Source organism: Felis catus, chromosome X, assembly GCF_018350175.1.
Source record: "Felis catus isolate Fca126 chromosome X, F.catus_Fca126_mat1.0, whole genome shotgun sequence".
NCBI classification, from domain to species: Eukaryota; Metazoa; Chordata; class Mammalia; order Carnivora; family Felidae; genus Felis; species Felis catus.
The window spans coordinates 14,549,401-14,561,565 of NC_058386.1; the positions used below are offsets into that span (position 1 = coordinate 14,549,401).

Below are 12,165 nucleotides of genomic sequence, written 5' to 3' on the forward strand. Positions count from 1 at the left end.
AAAGAAATTGAATCAGTTATCAAAAATCTCCCAACAAATAAGAGTCCAGGACCAGATGGCTTCCCAGGGGAGTTCTACCAGACGTTTAAAGCAGAGATAATACCTATCCTTCTCAAGCTCTTCCAAAAAATAGAAAGGGAAGGAAAACTTCCAGACTCATTCTATGAAGTCAGCATTACTTTGATTCCTAAACCAGACAGAAGCCCAGTAAAAAAAGAGAACTACAGGCCAATATCCCTGATGAATATGGATGCAACAATTCTCAATAAGATACTAGCAAATCGAATTCAACAGCATATGAAAAGAATTATTCACCAAGATCAAGTGGGATTCATTCCTGGGATGCAGGGCTGGTTCAACATTTGCAAATCAATCAATGTGATACATCACATTAATAAAAGAAAAGATAAGAACCATATGATCCTGTCAATCGATGCAGAAAAGGCCTTTGACAAAATTCAGCAACTTTCTTAATAAAAACCCTCGAGAAAGTCGGGATAGAAGGAACATACTTAAACATCTAAAAGCCATTTATGAAAAGCCCACAGCTAACATCATCCTCAATGGGGAAAAACTGAGAGCTTTTTCCCTGAGATCAGGAACACAACAGGGATGTCCACTCTCACCGCTGTTGTTTAACACAGTGTTGGAAGTGCTAGCATCAGCAATCAGACAACAAAAGGAAATCAAAGGCATCAAAATTGGCAAAGATGAAGTCAAGCTTTCACTTTTTGCAGATGACATATTATACATGGAAAATCCGATAGACTCCACCAAAAGTCTGCTAGAACTGATAAATGAATTCAGCAAATTCGCAGGATACAAAATCAATGTACAGAAATCAGTTGCATTCTTATACACTAAGAATGAAGCAACAAATACAGAAACTGATCCCATTCACAATTGCACCAAGAAGTATAAAATACCTAGGAATAAACCTAACCAAAGATGTAAAAGATCTGTATGCTGAAAACTACAGAAAGCTTATGAAGGAAATTGAAGAAGATATAAAGAAATGGAAAAACATTCCCTGCTCATGGATTGGAAGAATAAATATTGTCAAAATGTCAATAGTACCCAAAGCTATCTACACATTCAATGCAATCCCAATCAAAATTGCACCAGCATTCTTCTCGAAGCTAGAACAAGCAATCCTAAAATTGGTATGGAACCACAAAAGGCCCCGAATAGCCAAAGTAATTTTGAAGAAGAAGACCAAAGTGGGAGGCATCACAATCCCAGGCTTTAGCCTCTACTACAAAGCTGTAATCATCAAGACAGCATGGTATTGGCACAAAAACAGACACATACACCAATGGAATAGAACAGAAACCCCGGAATTAAACCCACAAAAGTATGGTCAACTAATCTTTGACAAAGCAGGAAAGAATATCCAATGGAAAAAAGACAGTCTCTTTAACAAATGGTGCTGGGAGAACTGGACAGCAACATGCAGAAGGATGAAACTAGACCACTTTCTCACACCATTCACAAAAATAAACTCAAAATGGATAAAGGACCTGAATGTGAGACAGGAAACCATCAAAACCCTAGAGGAGAAAGCAGGAAAAGACCTCTCTGACCTCAGCCGCAGCAATTTCTTACTTGACACATCCCCAAAGGCAAGGGAATTAAAAGCAAAAATGAACTATTGGGACCTCATGACGATAAAAAGCTTCTGCACAGCAAAGGAAACAATCAACACAACTAAAAGGCAACCAACGGAATGGGAAAAGATATTTGCAAATCACTTATCAGACAAAGGGCTAGTATCCAAAATGTATAAAGAACTCACCAAACTCCACACCCGAAAAACAAATAACCCAGTGAAGAAATGGGCAGAAGACATGAATAGACACTTCACTAAAGAAGACATCCAGATGGCCAACAGGCACATGAAAAGATGCTCAATGTCGCTCCTCATCAGGGAAATACAAATCAAAACCACACTCAGATATCACCTCAGGCCAGTCAGAGTGGCTCAAATGAACAAATCAGGAGACTACAGATGCTGGCGAGGATGTGGAGAAACAGGGACCCTCTTGCACTGTTGGTGGGAATGCAAACTGGTGCAGCTGCTCTGGAAAACAGTATGGAGGTTCCTCAAGAAATTAAAAATAGATCTACCCTATGACCCAGCAATAGCACTGCTAGCAATTTACCCAAGGGATACAGGAGTGCTGATGCATAGGGGCACTTGTACCCCAATGTTTAGAGCAGCAGTTTCAACAATAGCCAAATTATGGAAAGAGCCTAAATGTCCATCCACTGATGAACAGATAAAGAAGTTGTGGTTTATATACACAATGGAATACTATGTGGCAATGAGAAAGAATGAAATATGGCCTTTTGTAGCAATGTGGATGGAACTGGAGAGTGTTACGCTAAGTGAAGTAAGTCATACAGAGAAAGACAGATACCATATGTTTTCACTCCTATGTGGATCCTGAGAAACTTAACAGAAATCAGGGGAGGGGAAGAAAAAAAAAAGAGGTTAGAAAGGGAGGGAGCCATAGCATAAGAGACTCTTAAGAACTGAGAACTGAGCATTGATGGGGGGTGGGAGGGAGGGGAAATTGGTTATGGGTATTGAGGAGGGCACCTTTTGGGATGAGCACTGGGTGTTGTATGGAAACCAATTTGACAATAAGTTTCTTTTTTTTTTTTAATTTTTTTTCCACGTTTTTATTTATTTTTGGGACAGAGAGAGACAGAGCATGAACGGGCGAGGGGCAGAGAGAGAGGGAGACACAGAATCGGAAACAGGCTCCAGGCTCCGAGCCATCAGCCCAGAGCCTGACGCGGGGCTCGAACTCACGGACCGCGAGATCGTGACCTGGCTGAAGTCGGACGCTTAACCGACCGTGCCACCCAGGCGCCCCGACAATAAATTTCAATTAAAAAAATTAAAAATAGAATTACCATATGATCCAGTAATTTCAGTATTTGCCAAAAAAATACAAAAAGTCTAATTTGAAAATAATATGCACATATGTTTATTACAGCATTATTTACAATAGCCAAATTATGGAAGCAACCCAAGTGTCCATCAGATGAAAGGATAAGAAGACATGGGGCGTGTGTGTGTGTGTGGGTATGCATGCATGCAATGGAATATGATATATATATATATATATACACACACATATATATACATACACACATATACATATATATATACACACATTATATATATATATATATATATATGCGCACAATGGAATAGTACTAAACCATAAAGATGAAATATTGCCATTTACAACAACATGGATGGATCTAGAGTATAATGCTAAGTGAAATAAGTCAATCAGAGAAAGAAAAATATCATATAAATTCACTTATATATGGAATTTAAGAAATGAACGAAGAAAAAAGAGAAGAATAAAAATCACTCTGAAATACAGAGAACAACCTGGCAGTAATCGGAGGGAAAATGGGTGGGGGAATGGATGAAACAGGTGAAGGGATTAAGAGTACAAAGAGTACACGTATCATGATGAGCACTGGGTAATGTATAGAATTTTCTAATCACAAGCAGGGGAAGATGGCAGTGACTGTTCCACAGCAGCACTGGACCATAGAGTAGCTGTGCAATGGGCAGCTACCCAAGAAGGACATTATCAAGTTTCTACAGGACCACAGCTCAGATTTTTTTCTTTCAGAACATAAGTTATTAGTAAACATTAAAAATGTGGCCAAAACAGCTAACAGGGACCATTTGGTTTCAGCCTATAATCATCTTTTTGAATGAGTTTCAAGGGTACTGAAAGTATAAGTATCTGAGCAGGTGAAAAATGTGAAGTTTAATGAAGACAGACCCAAAGAAACCAAGCCTGAAGAGACTCTAAATGAGGGTCCACCAAAATAAATTCTGTTCTTAAAAATGGAGATAAAACCAACTTTCCCCAAAAGAGACAGGTTGTTCACTGTTAGTATACAGGAACACTATAGGATAGGACTGTTTATGATATTAATATTCAAACAAGTTCAAAGAAGAAGAAAAATGCCAAGGCTTTAAGTTTTAAGGTTGGAACAGGCAAAGTTACCAGAGGATGGGATGAAGTTCTCTTGACCATGAGTAAAGGAGAAAAGGCTCGACTAGAGATTGAGCCAGAATGGGCTTATGGAAAGAAAGGACAGCCTGATGCCAAAATTCCACCAAATGCAAAACTCATTCTTAAAGTGGAATTACTGGATATTCTTTGAAATAGCAATGCTTCAGGTATAAAGACATCAGCAACAATAAAACATGGCCCTGAAGAAACTTATATAACTAATTTGAGCTGGTTACTATTGTAAGGGAAGAGTCAACTGGAAAATTCAAGAAGTCAAATATTATTTACTCTATCCCCAACTTTTAAGATATGCAATCCATCATAATTCCCTACAGTGTGAAATATTTTACTACAGCTGCATAAAATATTGGTTATGGGGAACTGATTTTCCTTTTACCTCAGGTTGTAAACTAAAAGGTTCAATAAAAATGTATCAAGTGTCAAAAAAAAAGAATTGTTAAATCACTATATTGTATACCTGAAACTAATAGAACACTGTATGTTAATTATATTAGATTTAAAGTTTAAAAGAAAAAAGTAATGTTCTTTTCTTCTATTTTGCTAAGAGTTTTTATCATGATAGAATGTTTAATACTGTCAAATGATCTTTCTTCATCTGTTCAATAATTGCATGGTCCCCCCCTTATTCTGTTAATGTGATGAATTAAACTGCTTGATTTTTACATTTTAACCCAACTTTGCATTCCTGGGTGAAGGCCTACTTGATCATGATGTGTCATGCTCTTTGAACATTCTTATACAGGTCTTTTGGTGCACTGTGCACACATTTCTTTTAGCTACATATATAGGAGCAGAAATACTGAGTCATAAAGTATGGACATTGATTTTAAGGAAAGAGTATGGCTTTAGGGGTATTGAGTCAAGGCTTAAGGAAGACTTCTGGGGGTATATGTTCAACAGACAATTAAAAATGTGGCGCTGGAGCTTGGGTAGAAGCCAGAGGTGTGGATTTGGGAGTCATCAACAAAAAGCTTACATGTGAAGCCACTGGGATGGAACGCTCTGTGTGGGGTTGGATCAGGGAAGAGAGAAGAGGACTCCAGATTAACACTTGAGAAACACCTGTAGCTAAGAGGCAGGAGGACAAAGGACCAGGAGAGAGAGGCACGACTTCAAATGGGTGGGACAAAAACTAAGAGTATCAACTTTTCAACATTATGGATAAAACAAGGAAAAGAACTCCTTAGTTTTGGTGACCACGGACCTTCATACTATTTTCTCCCTTGCTATAGCTACTGCTATGCTTTTCTGTTTAATTTTCATCTTTATAAAGTTCTTCAGTTACTTTTGGAATCATGCCAATTTGCAAGACTGTTATCACCCTGGCAGCTGCTAAGAACATTCTATTCCACCCCACAGAAATACTCAGGACAGAGTACTTAATGAGGACTTACTAATTATAGGCCTATCAGTCAAAATTATGGCCCCCAAAATAGCAGAATTTCAAAAGTCAGCTGAAGGTGTATGTGGCACAGGACAAAGTAGCCACACAAATGGATAAAGAGAAAAAAAAGGTTCTCTTTAAAAACTATTAACTTCATAGAATTGGGTAGCTGAAGTTTCATAACTTGATATACTGAACTTTCCTTCATGCTACCTCTTGCAACTTTCTGTCATACTATGTAAGGCTCCTTTTCAAAGGCAACTGGAGGAAAATCACAAGAAAAGACAAAGGGGAAGAAGAGGGGCAGGTCAGCTGAGTTCTGTGGATAAAAACATTAGAGAAAGTTTGGGAAGATTTCACTAGCTTGCCTCTACATTCTCTTTGAGCAGAAAGTAAAGCAACATATACACTATAGGTCATTAGGTACACAGCAGCATCCTTCAATATGCAGTGAATGTTATTCCACAAAATAAATATCATGCTTTTACTGTATTCCAAGCAAAAGAAAGATAATTAACCCTGCAGTAAATATCTCTCATCAACAACATAAAAGCTATGTTCCATGCCTTTTAAGGCAATGGAAACTAAGAGCATAAAATAAGTGATAAAGAAATAAGATGGATAACTTCCAAACCAGAAGAAAAAAAAACTTAAATAAACAGGAACAAGAAAGCAAAAATTAAACCCAAATGTATCAGTAATCTATGTCTTTAACCACTATCTTTAATAGATAAGTAAGTCTGTTTATATTGAGTGGGTGAAAACAAAAGCTAGAGATAGGCTTTTTACAAAAGGCACACCTAAAACACAGTGGACATACTAAAGCTAAAATAAAAGGAACAGGAAAAAAATATACCAAGTAACAAAAAATCTATCTAGCAAGATTAATATAAGCAAAGCAAAATTTGAAGGGGAAAGACTTAGTAGTAATAAAGCAGGACCTTACTTGATGATAAAAAGAACAATCTACCAAGTAGCTTTAACAATTTTGAACCTCTATGCATTAATAACATAGTTTCAAAATATATAAAGCAACATTTTTATAAGATATTCACCATTATTGAAGATTTTATTAACTTCTTTCAAAAAGTTACCAATCAGGTGGGCCAAAAATATACATATTAAAAAAAGCAACGGTGGGGGGGGTGCCTGGGTGGCTCAGTTGGTTAAGCGTCAGACTTGGGCTCAGGTCACGATCCCATAGTTCAACGGTTCGAGCCCCACGTCAGGCTCTGTGCTGACAGCTCAGAGCCTGGAGCCTGTTTTGGATTCTGTGTCTCCCTCTCTCTCTGCCCCTCCCATGCTTGCACTCTGTCTCTCTCTCTCTCTCTCAAAAATAAATAAACATTATTATTTTTTTTTTAAGCAAGGTGTGCCTGGGTGGCTCAGTCAGTTGAGCATCTGACTCTTGATTTCAGCTCAGGTCATGATCCCAGAGTTGTGGGATCGACCCCTAAGTCAGGCTCTGCACTAAGCGTGGAGCTTGCTTAAGATTCTCTCTCTATCCCTCTGCCCCTCCCCTGCTCACACATGCATGTGCAGGCATTGTCTCTCTCTTAGAACAACAACAACAAAAAAAAACCAATTGCAAAAACTTAATCATGTCAGATTCCAAGAAGGCTTTCTGATTAATCAGAAAATATGACATAAACTAAGTCACTGGAAACTGGAAAATACAACATAAACTAAGTCACATTTTGGGGTTCAGAAGAAAAACCACTTTAAAACTCAATAAAATGGGAAATGACTGCAATAGTTTTATTTTACAGTTTACTGCTTTTCTTTGATTCATTTTCCTATCCAGTTGCAAACTGTCAAATCATTTCAACTGCCATCTTCTATTTCTGTTATACGTTCAGATATTAATTGACTTGTTTCTCATAAGCTTGCAAGGTGAAAAAAAATATTGTTCTTATTTATTAAACTCAAGTAAATGAAACCCGCTTTCCACTCATTACCAGAAAAAAAACAATTCTTTGGTGGTAGAGGTACCAGAGCTTGTTGAAAATTATCTGAATTGTATTCTGGATATCCAATAGCATCTTTGTAGCACCCACTCATACCCCTAACCCACTAGCATTTTAAAGCCTATTTTGCCACCAGGGTAGCAAATTGAAAGTGCTGGGAAATTAACCTAACAGTCTTCAACCCAGAACTCAGTGGATTTGCTATATAAATGCTTCAGCTTTCTCACCCTCAGGTGGCAGAACCTTGAGGCACATTTTCTACACCCTTCCCAGTGATCCCCAGCAGGCTTAAGGTAAAATAGCACACTATAATGGCTCCTTCCCTTGCCCTTCTCATTTCTCTCCAGTGTTTCCTTCCCCTTCCAATTCAATCATTTGCACTTGAATCTCTGTCTCAGGTCGACTTCTACAGGAAACCAAACTAAGAAAATCTCACTGTGGAAAAAAAAATGCATGCTTTACACAATTTCTGCTTGTTGCTTAATGTCAGAGATAATGAAGTCATTAACATTTGTTTCTGATCTCCTAAAACACAGAGATTCCACAATAAAATGTAGTGAGCATCCCAGTGTGCATAGCAGGGAACTAATGGCCTTATTTACAACAGAGCACCACAAAGTAAGTGCCATACTGGGCGACTGCAAAGGGAGAAAGAAGAGTAGAATATTAAGGAATTTAGTAAGGACTTGGGTCTAGGGACAGTTTAACAATTCTTCATGCTATGGGTATCACAAATGATTCGCGTGTGTGCTCTAAAAAGTTGCAAAGGTCAATGCTCCAAGGGCTCCTTGAGATTGCAATGGGGGTTCACATGGCGCCGATTCCAAGTGGTAATTGCTACACTCAACATCACTGCCACTTTCAGTGGACTTTCCCTAGGGACCTTCCCTGAAAGTAGAGACCTTTTCTGGGCAAACCTGCTCACTCTCTGTAAGATCAGAGAGAAGCCTGGCTCCAGACAGCTCAACTCTCATACCACTTCTGGAGTAAATTATTAAGGAACATTTCTTCTGCCCTTTATGCTTTACAAGAAGATTTGCAACCATTCATTGCTCATTCCTTACAACGGTCCTGAGGAAATGCAGGGGAAAGCTGGGAGACTGTGGATGAGTTACTTGGTTCAAATACTTTCCAACATCCTTACACCCTTCCTTGGACAGAACAAAGTCTCTAAAGATCATGCCAAATCTTCCTTTGAAGTGACATGTAGGACAGTAAAAAATAGTTCAAAAAGATCTTTCATTTTCTGAAAGAATTTAAGATCTTGCTTCACCACGCTGCAGTTTAAATAGCTTTATAGAGATTTGGGGGGTTATATTTACACTCCCCCTCCTGCTTTGTATCCGTGTTTTAGAAGGCCAAATCCATTCTAAGGTAAAGCTTTTTCCCCAGGAAAAGTGACTTTGAGTTCTTTGCAACACGTGGCTTCTGCTTCTGGGGCTATTGTTTTTCTTCTCCAGTGGGAGAATGTTATCCCCTTGGCTGAATAAATGAAGCACGCATCACAAACCGGGGCAAAGAGGGGAAAAAAGAAAATGAGAAGGAAACAAATGCTTAAAATGACAACCAGAAGAGAACTTCCCTTGTTCATTCTTGTCCTTGTTCCAGGGAGCAACTAGTGCAGGCAGAAAGGGCACAGTGTTCTTGCTCACTTATGATCAGGACGGAGAAGCTCAGCAGTCAGATGCCAGTTATGCTTAGCATCACAAAACTTCCCTTTTTATCTTTTATTGTTTTCAAACTTCATATTCATATTTGGAAGTCAGAACTTGGCTAGAGATAGGAGAGGGATCATAGGCCAATGGTTTTCAAAGGGCAAATTCCTTGTTAAGCAAAATAATCTTATTTGAATCTTCAACATAAAAAGCAGATTTAAAAGTGGCATGCTGTCTAAATTTATTTTGTAAGTTCTAAGTCAGATAAGAAGCACCCAAGGCTTAGCAAAAATTTTTTTAAGTATATGAAAAGAAGGAAAGAAGAAACCTAAAATCCTACAACTGTATGTAATATGATACTGACACAATGAAAGCTACTACAAGTTCCCTTTTTGGGGGGACAAGGACATTTAATTGAGCGTAGTACACATAAGTATGAGAAGGTGTTTTACATGAGCACTAATCCAAAGGCCTGAATTCCTGAAACAAAACAAAACAAAACAAACATCTGACAAAGTTGTAACTTCACAAAGTAATGATACATCTACAAGAATGTGACTGCAATAAACAAATTAAAGAAAAGCTATGTACTGGATACTGTGGCGAGCCACCCAGAACCCCCTTCAAGAACGATACATCCAACTCCCAGATGCTATGAGTGCTGCCTCCCTGCTACATCACCCTCGGCCCCTCTACATGCTCCTACCTCCCCATTCCCAGGGTAGCTCACATCCAATGACTGGTGGGTGAAGAGGCATGAAGCCCTGGCCCCCTTGCCTCAAGGACAACCAGGAAGCGTCATCCCAGCTGCGGAGCTCCGGTGATTTGGGCTGAGGTCTTGGTTAGTACTGCATCACAGCTCAGCTCCTCCTCCTGCTGAATCCAGCTGCCTTCCCCGACAGAGCACCCACCATTAACTTGTGCATGTAAACATCTGCCTTCGGGTCTCAGACACGTGAAAGTACAAGCAATACCCATGGAGCCTACATGTGGATCCAATAAGCACTCTCATTTGGCCATATTTAACTCGGTCGCTCCACAGAGTTATATTTATATACAGTATTTAAAACATGTATATACATATTTCCCCTAATTTTTATTTTGAAAATTGTCAAGCCAACATAAAGAATATCATAAATGCTCATATACTCCCACTGGGATTCAAGAATTCTTAGCATTTTAGCATACCTTGTCCTTCCACATCTACATTTTCTTTTGCTGTACCACTTGAAAGGATGATTAAAAACCTCATACCACTTGTCTTCTAAACACTTCTGCATGCATCTCCCAAGAATAAGCACAATATATACCACCACCACATTATCATCACACATAAGAAAACTAACAATTCCATTAATTAGAGGCTTAAAATATTTTAAATGTTGTTATCAATGATACTCTAATCAAACATTTGTGAAATCCATGGGGTTTCTTAGAATGAAGTTTGAAAAATACTTTTCTAGAGTAATACCTAGAAAGAACAGGCCCATCTGAGGGGGGGGAAAAATCAGCCTTCAATTTCATCCATGACCTGGTTAGTATACAAAGGGTAACTAACAAAGCTTGATCCCCTCCATCCCCAACAGACCCAAATAGTATTCTACACCCTTGTGTATCAGACGCATCACACATTAGAATACCGACCCGCATACACAGATACACGCTAAGGTCTAAGAATTGGTTAATATCCTTTAATTAAAGTGACAAACTGGTAAGTGTGCTTATGTGAACACTTCTGTACTCAAACCCAGTCGGTAAATTTGGTAATGGCTTTTCTTATTAGGCTGGTATTCTCAGGCAGATCAAAAGGGTGTTTAAACAATAATTACTCTTGGAACTCAGTAAGTTTACGTACAGATACTGCATGGCCAGGCATCACAAAAACATATCAATGTGTTATGTCTTCCTTAAATAAACATCATCCATCACTTAAGTAAACCAACAATTAGGTTGAAAACACAAGTGCTAATACAGAAAAGTGCCATCCACTAAAATGTACATTTTATTTCAGGAACATCTCTTGAGAAAGTGCCTTACTTGGAAACTCACTTAAGTGGTGCCATTAAAAACTTGAAGTGTCAACAGTCTTGGGAAATGGAATATATTAACAGTGCAACTGTACAAGCACCTCCTCAGACTGGGCTTTAATAGTCCTGTTCAAGTCAGGTGTTTCAGTTAAGCAGAGCCCTTATCTGGCCATTTAGGGATAAGGAAAATATATTGGACCATAAGTATGCGTAAGTATCCATAAGTATGCATATATATGCTTCTCTTATTCTCTCCCCCCTCTCTTTCTCTTCCCTTCCCACACCTCCACACCACTCTTCCTGTGTTTGAAAAGGGAAAATAAAAGAAACCTACCATCACCTACATCTTGAAGGCTGGCAGCTGCCATTTCCTTTAAACAGACATCTGAAATAGCTTCTGTTTAAAACAACAAGGATTTCAAGGATTAAAAAGCAAGTATTTCAAGGGTCAGATGATGGGTGGAATGTAAAATGTTCATTCCACTAAATACAATCCCACTATGATCCAGTCCCTCCCCTAGTCCCTCCTAAGCCTGATGTGGATGCCAAAGGCCATCCCTGAAGGAGTCACTTGGGGCTCTGCTTAAAGGGAAGGTGATGTCCCCCTTGTAGCCCAAGGTAAAGTCATTCCCATTCCTGCTGTCCCCCAAATCTCTCTAAATTACAGAGCAAGGGAGAACCAGTAAACCTACACTTGTCAATGCAGTGAGCTAAGCAGAGCAGAGAGCTGAACTTACTAGAGCCTGTGGCTTTCAAATATTTTTGAATTGTGATCCAAATAAGAAAAGCATTTTACATGGCAGTCCAGTTCCTATATACAGTAGAAATACAAAACTAAGATGAACGTTTTCCAAAATAATATTGTCCTGTGATATTTTCTATTTCATTTCTTAGAAATACTAGTCCCAGGGGTCCCTGGGTGGCTCAGTCGAATAAGCGTCTGACTTCGGCTCAGGTCGTGATCTCACGGTTTGTGAGTTTGAGCCCCACATCCGGCTCTGTGCTGACAGCTTGGAGCCTGCTTCAGATTCTGTGTCTCCCTCTCTCTCTGCCCCT

At 38.9% G+C, this 12,165-nt stretch overlaps 1 protein-coding gene and 1 pseudogene across 3 annotated transcripts in view; one reads left to right on the forward strand and one right to left on the reverse strand.

The window, feature by feature from the left end:
* Positions 1 to 12,165, reverse strand: part of RAI2 (retinoic acid induced 2) — a 375,422-nt gene that overhangs the window by 357,535 nt on the left and 5,722 nt on the right. The gene's annotated exons all lie outside the window — the stretch shown is intronic.
* Positions 3,545 to 4,206, forward strand: LOC101099436 (annotated as a pseudogene).